Source organism: Dermacentor silvarum, chromosome 1 (genome assembly GCF_013339745.2).
Source record: "Dermacentor silvarum isolate Dsil-2018 chromosome 1, BIME_Dsil_1.4, whole genome shotgun sequence".
Classification (NCBI taxonomy): domain Eukaryota; kingdom Metazoa; phylum Arthropoda; class Arachnida; order Ixodida; family Ixodidae; genus Dermacentor; species Dermacentor silvarum.
In genome coordinates, this window is record NC_051154.1 from 400511551 (window position 1) to 400525471 (window position 13921).

General features: G+C 48.5%; 1 pseudogene; it reads left to right on the forward strand.

Moving 5' to 3' along the window:
• The first annotated feature begins 249 nt into the window (after positions 1–249).
• On the forward strand, positions 250–304 carry LOC119437932 (U2 spliceosomal RNA; annotated as a pseudogene).
• Positions 305–13921: the final 13617 nt, after the last annotated feature.

Sequence of the window (13921 nt, forward strand, 5' to 3'; positions counted from 1 at the left end):
CCTTCTGCCGCCGCCACGCCCATTCCCTTTTCTGTTCACGCCGTAGTTCCTGGTAGGCACGCTGTTCTTCTTTAGACCGTACAACACGCGGCCTACCCATTTCACAGTCAGAGCAGAACTGAGGAAAGGAGTTCACGTAGAGCATGACGTCAGGAGACGGAAGACACTCAGATTGGTAGGCACTAGTTTGAATACGCGGGATTGCATACACGTGTATGGTGCGAACGTAGACATGGCCGACGCAGGTCAAAGTGTAGTATCTGTTCTTATCAGCTTAATATCTGATACGGGTTGTATTGGACCCAAGATATTAAAAGGAAGGTGAAACACAGGACAGGCGCCTTTTGTGCCGTGTCTGTTGTTTACTGCTTTGAAAAGTTTGTGAAGTACGCACCAACTAGGCCCATAGAAAGTTCTTTTAAACTATATTCGGGATTTTTGGTCTACGGATATCGATCCACTGGAAACTAGCAATATACAGCTTCACTGTAAAAAGCATGTCACCAGATGCAAGTACTAGTGTTGTGTTTGTTGGAGGAGATAAGTGTTATACTGCAGTCCCACACATTGTTTTCAAGAGATGTAAATATGGGTAGCCCGGTCAAATAATAAACTGCTCTGCCTAAATCGAGACAATGTGATAATTCGTGTATATACACTTACACCATGGCGCTGCGTCACGAAAATGCGGTGGCGCTGTCGTTGTAATTTAGTTTCACATATGGTAGGCACTCCGCCACCGAACCGCCGCCCGTGTCGCGCCTACCACAGCAGCCGCTGGGCTTCGCGGGCAGTTGTGCAGTTCCATCTGTGAGGTATTTATTCTGTGATTTTACAACGAAGGAAACGCAGTATGTCGACGAGCTGAGTTGCTTCGAAATACGCAAGAGGCTAAAGTTTTCATAGGTTTCCTGTTGATGAAAACCGTCGCAAGCAATGGACTGCCGCGGTAAAAAGCGAAAGTTGGATTCTGATACAAGATCATCCTTTATGCGCAACACATTTCATAACCATTAAGCTTCTCTTTTATTTTGAATGGCGTGCATTAATAGCCAACCTATATATGATCTTAGGATCGTTAATAAGGAGTTTTGGAATAGGGACCCCAAAAGTTTGGGGCCCCAAAGTGCTTTGCGGGAGTTAGTGTTGGGGCATGCAGGAATGAAGAGGGTTTTGCATTTGCGGATAGCGGGTTGCGCTTGTAGCGCCACTACAGCGTCCAAGAGAAGCTGTTGTAAATATTAAAATAAGATATGCCATTTTATGATAGAAGTAATTTTGACCTCTGTATTTTCACGTTTCATTACAGTTTAGAGGTTATTCTACTATGAGCAATCAATTTCTTGCCACACTGTGGGAAAGCTAGATTAGGATTAGCCTTGAATGTAGGCGGAGTGAGCAGATGCCCCACAAAGCACGTCACATTCAAATTTCTTTTCATCTCAAAGAATTGATCCACCTGCAGTGCAGATATCCTATCACACGTACACAGGCAGCATGGTCACAGCTGCGTTGATTGCAGTGTGGATGTCATGAACTGGCCTAAACGTCTCAATTAAATTTCGAGCGCAAAATAAAATGTGCAGTGTTAGTACAGAGTTGCAGCGATCGGACGGCCACGGCCAAGGTCTCAAATTGCGCGGGCCTACACAGGCGGCGGCGGCGTAGGGCCGGTACCTCGCCGGTACCATCACCGAGGCAATCGCTTCTATCGCCGCTCACGGCGACGTAGAAATGAGCTACAGCTTGTTTTATTGTGATAGCAATTATATGGACACTTCAACCGGATTTCTGCCGTCGCCGTGAGGTTCCCTATAGATAAAATCTTCGCCGCGCGCCGTATATGCCCGAGCGGAAGCGTGCGGGGACGCGCGCTATCACGGAGAGCGAACGCACTCAATCTCCCACGCGCAAGCAAGGAAGCGGAAAGCCAGCGCCGGAGAGAGCGGGGGGGGGGAGGGGGGGCACTTCTACTCTGCCAACAACCGCGCTCGTCGCTCGTTCGCATCGTCGCTTATCTCCACACGGCTCTGACCTTTATGCGCCGTGCATTCGCCGCTCAGTTTCCGTTGAAGCGATAGACCGCACGTACCTTCGCCGGCTGCTGCGGCGTATGCGCTTGCTGCCAGCGTTTTGACAGTCGTTGTCTGCAGTCATTCAGTGTGATCTATTCATGTTTGTTTGTACGCGCTCACACCACGCTTGTTCATTCAGTTAGTAATAGTCGGGCCACATTTTCCAACGCACGCTACACATGCAATGCTGCCCGGGTCGGCAGTGCAGCGCTACAGGTGTGTCCCTTCGCACGCGCTGCCCACGGGAAGCGCTTCTCATCAACACCACCGTTTCACACGCGCCTTCTCGTAGTCATCGAGTCTCTCTTCATGTCGGTCTGCTTACGCCGCAGCACACCTGCTTACTTAATCAGCTCATGTTTACTACAATTCATATTGCTACCAAAGCCGCTCACCTTACTTCGTATGACATTGCTGTGTTGCTATTCCATTCATTGCTTCGCCCTTAGGGCGAAACTGTGACATTTTTTTTAACATGAAATGGTTCTTAAAAGAAAAAAATACCTAGAATTTTCGTTTGTTTCGTAAAGCAGCGCCCAGTACTAAACCACTGGCGCAATCGGGGGCAACGATCCGACAGCATTTCGTCTCGCAGACGGAAACCAAGCACTGGCCGTACCTGAGCGAGGCGGCTAGGCTGGCTTGCAAGTACTCCGTTTCGTTTGCTGTTCGCACCAACGACCCCGACAAAACCGATTTATTTAGGCCCACGTTAATCGTGTCAAAAATAAGCGCACTATGATGAGCTGCAGGCCAGGTCGCAAGCGCTGTCGGCCGTCACTGCGGTGGTCAGCGAGCTAGGCCTAGCGTCTTGTTCGGCCGTATCCCGATGGGGGCAAAATGCAAGAACTGGGTGCACGTTAAGGAACCTCACTTAGTCAAAATTAATCCGGCGCCCCCATTCATTCAGGCTCACTACCGTGTGCTTCATAATGAAATCGTGGTTACTGATTTTAGCACACCCCACCCCAGTGGCGCACCGACGGGGGAGGGGGGGCGTTCGGGTGTTGTAACCCCCCGCTGAGGTCGAGTTACCCCCCACGTGTCCCGCCCCACCAGTCCAACGTGTACCTTCAATGCTCTGTTCACATTGTCGTTACAATTCAGGAGGTGGCTTGAGGTCGAATTTTCCTGATCAACAAACGCACTGTATCACTGACTTGTATTTATTTATTCATTCACTCTTAAATTACTTTGAGTAAAACGCTGAAGTGTCAAAAATAAGCGCACTATGATGAGCTGCAGGCCAGGTCGCAAGCGCTGTCGGCCGTCACTGCGGTGGTCAGCGAGCTAGGCCTAGCGTCTTGTTCGGCCGTATCCCGATGGGGGCAAAATGCAAGAACTGGGTGCACGTTAAGGAACCTCACTTAGTCAAAATTAATCCGGCGCCCCCATTCATTCAGGCTCACTACCGTGTGCTTCATAATGAAATCGTGGTTACTGATTTTAGCACACCCCACCCCAGTGGCGCACCGACGGGGGAGGGGGGGCATTCGGGTGTTGTAACCCCCCGCTGAGGTCGAGTTACCCCCCTCCCCCCACGTGTCCCGCCCCACCAGTCCAACGTGTACAGCGGTGAGCACTGTTAGGGTGAACACGCGAGCGCGTGGCCGACGGCACTGTCAGCGCCCCGTTACGGTCATCACTGGAAACATTGCGCATGCGCATCACGCCTTCCGCGAAATAATTGTTCCACCGCGCGCATGACGTCATGAATGCACTTGTTCGTCGTCTGCTAGCCGCATTTTTGTTTTCTAAGCCCATGCATCCTGCATTTTAAGATTTCTTTAAACATCTGTGCTTGAACAGAACAAGACAAAAAAACTTGTGTATCTATGGGGGCGTGTCTATTCGTTCCCTTCAAAGTTGTTGTGCATGCAACGCCGTATATAAAACAACCAAACATCTTTCGCAGCCGTTCATTCTGTCGCCAGATCGTATTATGGCTAGGGTTCCCGATGATGAACGGCGCTCAATTGTCGATATTTCCCTGAAAGGTTATTCCCAGCGGTATATTGGCGCTTTAGTTAATAGGCCCCTGAAGACTGTGAACAGGATAATTCAAGCCTACAAGTATGAAGGTCGCATTCAGGATGCACCCCGCGCGCCCCGCCCTAAAGCTACCTCAGACGATGAAGACGCCCTCATAGTTGCAGCTGCTGTTCGTAACCCTTTCTTGCCAGCCCCAGCAATACGCGAGGACTTAGATTTGGACGTTTCGGACACCACTGTTCGACGTCGCCTGCGTGCTGCGGGCCTTCGCAGTCGCGTCGCAGCGCAGAAGCCACTACTAACGGCGGCAAACAAGGACGCACGACGGCAGTTCGCTGAGCTGCACGAAGCATGGACATCAGAAGAGTGGGGTCGCGTCATCTTTTCGGATGAGTCGACGTTTTCGACGCGACAAGACCAAAGATTGCGTGTTTGGAGACTACCAGGCACACGGTGAGGCAAACTTCCTGCTTTGAAAAGCAATTGTTTTAGTTAACGTCACAATGCCACGCAGGAACGACCCGGACAACGTGCAAGGTGTTTCTGCCAGTGGGAGATCGAGTGTGAACGTGTGGGGTGCTGTTTCAAGATATGGTTTAGGGCCCCTGCAACGTATACGTGGACACTTATCGTCGGAACAATACTGCAACATTTTGAACAATGTGCTGTTGCCATATGCGAGCAGTTTATTCCCAGACGGTGATTACCTGTTCCAACAGGACCGGTCACCGATACACACGGCGCGGGTTGTCAAGGAGTTCCAGGCGGAGCAGCACATGCAGCTACTGGAATGGCCTCCGAAAGGAGCGGACCTGAATGTGATAGAAAACGTGTGGGGCCGTCTGAAAGCTTCTTTGGCAAGGAAGCCCCTTTATTCCGCGACTTCGGACCAGTTGTGGGCGCAAGTCAGCAACGAGTGGGAAAGACTGAAAGCCGATCGGGAATATGTTCGATCACTTTACGACTCGTTACCGTCCAGAATAGCTGCAGTCGTTGCTGTAAGTGGTCACATGACTCGCTATTAGATTTGCTCATGTTTTTATATTTGTTCTCATGGTCTTGTTTAATTGAATTGCAAAAGTGCAATTTTCTTGAATAAAAAGTTTAATAATTATCCCTCTTACACTCACTTTTTTCCTTCACGCGCCAATCTTCAATCCAGATGGACCTTGAAATGCAGAAGGTATCAGCTCAGCGAACAAAAAATGCGGCTAGCAGACGACGAACAAGCGTATCGATGACGTGATGCGCGCGGTGGAAAGAGTGTTTCGCAAAGCACATGCTGCGCATGTGCAATGTTTCCAATGATGGCTGTTACGCGGCGCTGATAGTGCCGTCGGCCACGCGCTCGCGTGTTCACCCTAACAGTGCTCACCGCTGTACCTTCAATGCTCTGTTCACATTGTCGTTACAATTCAGGAGGTGGCTTGAGGTCGAATTTTCCTGATCAACAAACACACTGTATCACTGACTTGTATTTATTTATTCATTCACTCTTAAATTACTTTGAGTAAAACGCTGAAGAAATCAACATCGTCATCATCCTTGCTGTCATTATATTGTTAGAATTATTAGGCATTTTATTTGCTGTTGGATTCCTCTGGCTAAAGCAAGTAAATTGCATAGTATGCAAAGTGCTTGCTTGTATTCCTTTTGTTTTCCTATTGCCAGGATTTTCAGAAATAAAGCGAAATTGTCAATAAAAGCCGTGCACATCCGCGTCAACAATGATGCAGTTAGCTTTTAGCCACAATAACATTTTAAGGGAAAATGTAGAGGCAACTTGCTAAAAAGAAACCATAAACGGTTTCGGTAACAGGACCTCGGTAATGGCATTCTGGGAGCTGGGGGGGGGAGGCTTCGGCATTGCCGGAGGGGGCTCGAGCCCCGGAGTTTACTTACACTGTACTGCGCACAGCAGTAATCCATGCTTGTCAGCTGTCTGTTTCGTGCATTCTGTTGCGAGTCAGTGGAATTTCACTGCTGGCATCAACCCCTTCGTGTGTACATTGCTGGTTTGGGAGTCCACACCACAACAGAAACTACCTGCCTTCCGTAATTGCTGGTCTGGGATTCAACAACACAACAGTAACTACCAGCCTTCCGTAGGGGCGCAATCGCAAAGAGACGTTTTGCGCAGACTAATAAGATCCTGCGTGAGCGCGGCCTAACCGGCACCTGAAGGGAAGCGGCGGAAATGTATACCGGAAATTTCGACCACCTGGGGTCTTTAACGTGCACCTAAATCTAAGTAAACGGGCCTCGAGCATTTTCGCCTTGATCTAAAATGCGACTGCCATATTTGTTGCTTTATTGTTGCGCATTTGTTGCTTCAAAATGCGGCCGCCACATTCTCGCCCAAAACCTCACAGAGTGTCAAAGCCTTGACAAACACCGTGACAGTTTTTTCCATGTGCAGACATGATTCGCTGTAAATTATCAACCCAAACGGCAGCGCCCAGGAATGAAATTGTGATAGTAGCACTGGTTTCTTGAATTATGTCAGCGCGAAACGATGAGAACAAAGGGTAGGTAAGTGGGGAGGGGGGGGGTGCGCAAAAAATTCCGGGGGGCGGGGTTGACCCCCCCCCTGGCTACGCCCCTGGTGAGTTGGGTTTTGGCCAGCTGCTCTCTAGAGGTGCAAGAGCCTGTGGGAGGTTCAGATGTCTACTTTGTAGTGACTGCAGTGACTGCCTTAGCTTGCGGCTTGCTGTTGACTGTTTCAGTTGTAGCTAGTGTTCCTGGAACCATCCATAGCATGGTACACATTTTTCTAGCACACAGCGTAGATGAAAAACCTGCAACCATTAGTAGTTACAGGGCCCCTCACCAGGCCCCATAGCAAATTTTGGTTATATGCTGCAAGTTACGTGCCCTCTAGGGAGCGTTCTACCGCAGGAATGTTTCAAATTGGTGTATTAGTTGCTGAGATAGACATATTTAAGCGCCGGGAACCCATGATTTCAGGAGGGAAGCTTCACTGCCAGCATCGCACACACTCCTTTTGCCCCCCGTCTGCGACTTTACAATTGCTAGTAGGTACAGCGGAGACTTCCGCTTAACACGTGTTGTCGTGGAGCTCCTAGGTGCCTAGGGACATAATCGCTTAGGGACTTTTGAGGCACTGGTCTCCGCTGAGCGTGGCTCTCTTATCACCGGGACCGGGCGCAGCGACCTTGCCGAGCGCGGCTCCTACATACGAGCGAATCGTTTAGGGCGCGTTGAATGTTTGGCGGTGGCTGGCCCACGCTGGCCGCGCTTCATTATTGTAGCATTTGTTCTAGTGGCGGAAATCCTTGCAGTAGTGGTGGTGACGGCTTTGGATCTCGGTGAACTGTGGTGGTGTAAATAAGCGGATACTGCTCGCGTTTGTACCCCGGTGCTGCGGCGGAAGCCTCAGTGCCGTGCGCCGACGCGAAGCGGCGGTAAAAATACTGCTCCAGTGAGGTAGACTGCTCCCTCCCTGATAGTGAGATTATATTTCGATCATCAAAACAGTGATGCTTTTATTTAGGAATATCATCGTTTCTCTCTCGCACCCTGTAAATCCGCTTGTTTACACCACCACAGTTCACCGAGATCAAAAGCCGTCATGCCACACCACCACTACTGCAAGGATTTCCACCACTAGAACAACCACTACAATAATAAAGCGCGGCCGACGTGGCCCAGACACCGCCCGACATTCAACGCGCCCTAAACGATTCGCTCCCTACACACGTAAGAGCTGCGCTCGGCAAGCTCGCTGCGCGCGGTCCCAGCAAAGTTTTCCCCTCCGAAGTTTTCCGGGGAAGGCAGAGCCCCCCCCCCCCCTAAAGTGTCATACATCACCTCATACATAAACCTCAAGTGACATATATCACTTGAGGTTTCTTTTGAGTTGCCTCCACCTTTTCACTTAAAGGGGCCCTGGACCACTTTTTGTCGAAGTGGAGAAAGGCATTTGAGGCGAATTTTAGAAATACTTTGCCAAAGTACTTCAATGCGTTCGGCAGAAGCGGAGTTATTGGCAATCAAACACTGCCTTCACTGTGCTCACCCTTCCTTCTTCAATGCCTTGCACTGCGAAGGCTACGGCGGAGTGGGGCGTGGCCACAACGTTCCGCCTTCAAAACGTCACCGGGGTGCGCAGTTCAAATTTCATTTTGGATGTTAACGTATCTTCTTTCTGCAGTTTTACGTGCCAAAACCAGTTCTGATTTTTAGGCATGCAAGGATGTTAACGTAGACGCCATGACTTCCGATTTTGGTGCCTACGCCGCGCTAAACGTAAGCCAAACGCGGTTGCCTTCAGCGAGCCGCAGTGCGCTTAGCCAGTGGACAAGTGGCGGCGGCCGCGGCGTAACCGACCGCAGCGACCAATAGCAGCCGCGTACTGGAATGTGCTTTATTACGTAATAAAGCACACAGAAGAGAGTGAGGATCATGGCCTCTGTTGAAACGAGAGCGTTTGAGAGAAAGGTGACTTCGCGCTCCGCTTGCGAGCTCCACGCACCGCGTATGACAGAAAAACTTGACTGAGATGTTCACAGCAGCTTATGCTACCAGCGGACTATGTTATTTCACCATGCCCGAGGGGTGGTTTAGGGCCCCTTTAAAACTTTATTGGGGCTGAAAGCTTACTGCATTATTGTTGGCGCAGACGTGCACGGTTTTCAATTCATACTTTCGCTTTATTTTTGCCAATCCTGACAAAACTTGGAGGACGCTCAAGCTTCGCCTTTAGGAGTGGAACGCGATAGCATTCTTAAACTTGTTGGGCTAGATGGTACATGCTTCATACAACGAAAAGACGCAACACACCAAGACAGGCGAAAGGAAAGAGCGGCGCAACTAACTTTATTTCGAGAAAGCATCAAATATATAGCCAAGCCACACATGCGCGGCAAGGTTCCGCGCATCACACCACCATAGATGAGTCAATAGGAAACGTGCTAGTTTAAAAAGCATCAGAAAAATTCAAACTCAGTGCCGCGCAACACCACTGACGTATCGGTAATGCAGATACCTTTTTTCCCTCCTCATGCCTCCAGCACTTCTCGTGCCAGCACCTCGTTGCTTCTACCCAGAATGCTGATCTTCTTAAATCTTGCACCTTACATTTACAGCTTTTGCAGTGCAGAGGTAAATGTGTCGAAAGGTTATTCTTAATGGAAAGTGCATGCTCTCTCGCTCTGTCGTTAACACATCGGCCCGTTTGGCAGATGTAAACCCTGCCGCAGCTGAGAGGGATTTCATAAACCACACCCACCGCACAGGTGACGTCGGGCTTTACATGCCTCTTGCCACACATAGGGCCGATGTGTTAATGACAGAGCGAGAGAGCATGCACTTTCCATTAAGAATAACCTTTCGACACACCTGTTTTCGGCATGTTAATATTCAACCCCACTCTTACACTTGCTCGGTTAAGGTCCTCAATCATTTGTTGTAATTCATCCCCCTTGTTGCTGAACAGGACAATGTCATCTGTAAACCGAAGGCTGCTGACATATTCGTCGTACGTTTGATCCTCACTCCTAAGCCTTCCCAGTCTAAGAGCTTGAATACTTCTTCTAAGCATGCTGTGAATAGCATTGGAGAGATTGTGTCTCCTTGCCTGACCCCTTTCTTGATAGGTAACTTTCTACTTTTCTTGGGGGGAACCAAGGTAGCTGTGGAATCCTTGTAGATATTTGCCAAGATATTCACGTATGCCTCCTGTACTCCTTGATTACGCAATGCCTCTATGACTGCTGGTATCTCTACTGAATCAAATGCATTTTCATAATCTATGAAAGACAAATAGAGATTTGTACTCCGAAGATTTCTCGATTGATGACATGGATATGATCCATCGTAGAGTATCCCTTTCTGAAGCCAGCGTGCTCTCTTGGTTGACTGAAGTCCAGTGTTGCCCTAATTCTATTGGAAATATGTAGGTGATCACATGTTTTATACAATACTAAAAGCAAGCTAATGGGCCTAAAATTTTTCAATTCTCTAACGTCTGCCTTATGAATTATATAATTCTTTCAATGCTCTGGCACACTTGAAGTCATGATGCATTGCGTATAAAGGGCTGCAGGCTTTTGAAGCATGTTATCTCCTCCATCTTTGACTAAATCGATCTGTTATTCCATCTTCTCCAGCAGCTTTTCCCCTGGTCATGTCTTGTGAAGCCCTGCTAACTTCATTACTAGTTATAGAAGGCAGAGGCAGATCCAGGTGCCTTCTTGAGGGCGGGGGGGTGCGCAACTAACCACACGTCTGTAACCAAATGGTCCTGATTTGTTCTCAGTTGCATCCCTTAGTGCCCTTTTAATCAACAACATATTGCAGACAACTAAAACAAAAATTTATACAATAATCTGATTCATATCGGCTACAAATATGAACACAAGGAGTAGTTAGGAAAATTATACAACCAGCATTAACCAGGAGAGTATGGCGATTTCATGAATTTTCATCATTTACCCTAAAAGCGCCCTGCCGAGCTTTGCCTATAGGGAAGTAGAGTAATACGGGTGTCACACGGCGCACTTTTGATTGCTATTAAGCCCGATCCGGATCGAATTTCCCGGTCGTACTTGGCTCCTTTGCGCAAGCTGCGCGAACGAGCCACTCGCAATCGAGAATTTCGATCCGGATCGGGCTTGATTGCGATCAAAAGTGGCTGCGGGACACCGGTATAACACTCATGAGTCATAGACAACAAGTAAACTCTGGGAGAACAAAATTCATATATTAGACAGATTTGTAGACAGAAGCAAAACTACTACAATAACGTCTACTAAAAATAAACGTACAACTACATTGGAACAGGCGACAATCTTGACTAACGAAAACAGAAGAATTGAAAAGCAACACCTGCAACGTAAGACCATATTTATACACGAACAAATATGTCCATTTGCGATAACAAGGTTCACAGGTACGTTTGTTATAAAATCATTAGGGTTGGCAATTAATCTTGCAAACACGCAACCTATGCAAGCTACTTAAATCACAAACTCAACCTCCGTTGTCCGCTATCTTTGGCTGCGAACCGCTGAATTTTATTTGTCGTGTCAATGGCAATGTCCCTATGAGTATGTAACAATGCAAGTCCAGTCAAGCGCCCTTCGCTCATTTGAGAATGCATCCAAGTCTTCAAACGGCGTCAGAGAAAAACCTTTCGGCACTGGCAACATTCCAGTATCTGCAGTATCTGCCCCGCCTATTTAAACGACCTTCTACTCTCTGAAGGGACGCAATTGGGGGCGGGAAGGAAGCGATAAGCTCGCTACCAGAAAAGCAGCAGTTGCAGCCAGTTTCGCGCCTGACAAAAAGGTAAAAGTGAGGGGTGCTTTGCTCGCCGCGGACAGCGCGATGGTGGCCCCCCGCACAGCGGCCTAAACAATTCCACGGGGGGCTGGATTACTTAGTGGCGGAGGGGGGGGGGGGGGGGGGCGATCGCCTTGCCCTCCTGGATCTGCCACTGATAGAAGGAGCCCCTGTATCCTGTTGATCACTACTTCGAATCAAAGTAGCTTGGCTGCTCTGGGTACTGTACGGGTCAGTATAGAATTCTTCCGCTGATTTTACTGTGTCATCTGAATTGCTGATGACATTACCCTTCTCATCCTTCAGTGCATACATCTTGCCTTGTCCTAGGCCAAGCTTTCTTAATCCCATTCTTGGCTGCCGCATTTCGATTGAGGCGAAATGCAAGAACGCCCGTGTGCTTGCGTTGTATTGCACGTTCAAGAACCCCAGGTGGACGAAATTCATCCGGAGCCCTCCACTACGGCGTGCCTCATAATCGGAACTGGTTTTGGCACGTTAAATCCCAGAAAGGCGAATAGAAGAATGCCAAGTTTTCTACTCACTGATTTCATGCTGCGTCCATTTTTTACGTCATCCTCAATCTTTTCCACGTTATAATTTCGAATATCCCCTACTTTCTTCTTGTTGATCAGTTTTGAGAGTTCTGTGAATTCTGTCTGATGTCTTGAGTTGGACACTTTCATGCTTTGTAGTTTCTTTATTAGGCCCTTTGTTACGTGGGAGAACTTACCTACTGGTTGCCCTTGGTGTCTTACCTCCCACTTCAATTGCTACTTCTGAGGTCAGCCTGGTTACGTTTTCATTCATTAGGTCTATGTTATCTTCATCATTCTGTTCTAAAGCTGCATATTTGTTTGGTAGCACCATCGTGAATTGTTCTGCTTTTACCCTTACTGCGTCTAGGTTGGCCTGTTTCTTCCTGACTAATTTTACTCTTTTTCTCTTCAAATTGAGAGAAATCCTAGACCTTAATTACTAATATATGGTCACTTTACTTTACCCTACCTAACACTTCTACATCCTGCACTATGCTGGGATCGGCAGAGAGTATGAAATCTGTTTCATTCCGTGTTTCTCCATTAGGGCTTTTCCAGGTCCACTTCCTGTTGCTGCGCTTCCTGAAGAAGGTATTGATATAATCTCGACCGGGCGAGGTGGGTCGTGACCGCAGGAATTAGGAGACGGCGATGAAGGCGGGCATTGTGATGATGAAAAATAGAAAAGATTGTATTCACTTCATTGGTACATGGTTTTGACTCTATCCGAGTCTCGAGCGGTTCTGATTAACACGGGGGCCAGGACAGCCTTAAATAACCCCTCGTGGTCTTGTGGTAGCCGATGTCTTCTTCGGCGAACTTGTGGAAGTGTCAGTCCTCTGTCGGGTGGTCAAGTTGACGACCTCCTCTCCCTCGGGTCCTCTTTCTTGGTAGCTCGCCTTTTTCGTCCGCTCAGGTCGTAGAGGTGTGAAGCTTTCTCGGGGATGAAGGGGATTATCTCGTCACGGGAAAGGCGCTCGGGCTTGTTTCCCACATTTGAGAGGTAGTTTCCAGGAAGATCACAACCGCCTCCTGGAGATGTAGATAGTTGCCCCGACACGGGAACGTGCGCGGGTTTGGCTTCCCCCATTGACCTGTCGAATTCCTTGCCGATCATAACAGTATTCATTATTCGGAGCCTATTCCTTTCAGCGAATTCTACCATCATCTCTCCTCCAGTGTTCCTAGAATTGATGCCGTAGTTGCCAAATAAATAGCGAAGGGCAAAATACTCTGATCCTGATTCAATTCATAAGCGGAAAGTTTGGATACCCTGGAATACAATTTTAGCCTCGCTGTTATAACAAGCACCATATACGCTGCTCGCGCCGTGTGGAAAAAGTTTAATGAGCTCCGAAAGCCCTTGTGCATGTCCTCAGAAGCTGTGACCAAAGCTTCGTGTCGTCCACCCAGTCAGCGTCTACTATATCTCAAGTAACAGAGGTTTCCTGAGCCGCACCTGGCGTCATGTACACCCGTGAGCAGAAGTGTACGGACCAGAGATTGTGCGATAGAGCTGATTTTCTCCTCTGACTGCGAATGTAACATGAAATTAAAGACTGCAGTTCAAACTTGGCATTGCGAAATTTCCAGTACGTACACTCGTCAATTTCAGTTTATGCATCCTAATGACGAAGAAATTCAGTTTTTTCGGCGACCCTGTAGTCTGTATACTTTTGCTCATGGGTGTACATCCATTGTAAACACGGAGGCAGCTGAGGCGGGCAATGGACGCGTCACCACGTGATCAAACATGGCAGCCCCCACGGGATCGCCGCGAAAAAGGTCAATAGGCACGCTTCCTTCTCGCTTTCCTCCCTTGCGTGTGCGAGATTGAGCCGCGATCGCCGGCTCACCCTCGCTTGCTTTCACTCGCACATACTCGCCGCGACGATTTTATCGCCCTTTGATTTATACGGAACCTCACGGCGACGCCGACGGCAGAAATGCGCCTGGAGTGTCCATATAATTGTTATCGCAATAAAAGATTACTCATCCACCAGCGCTGTA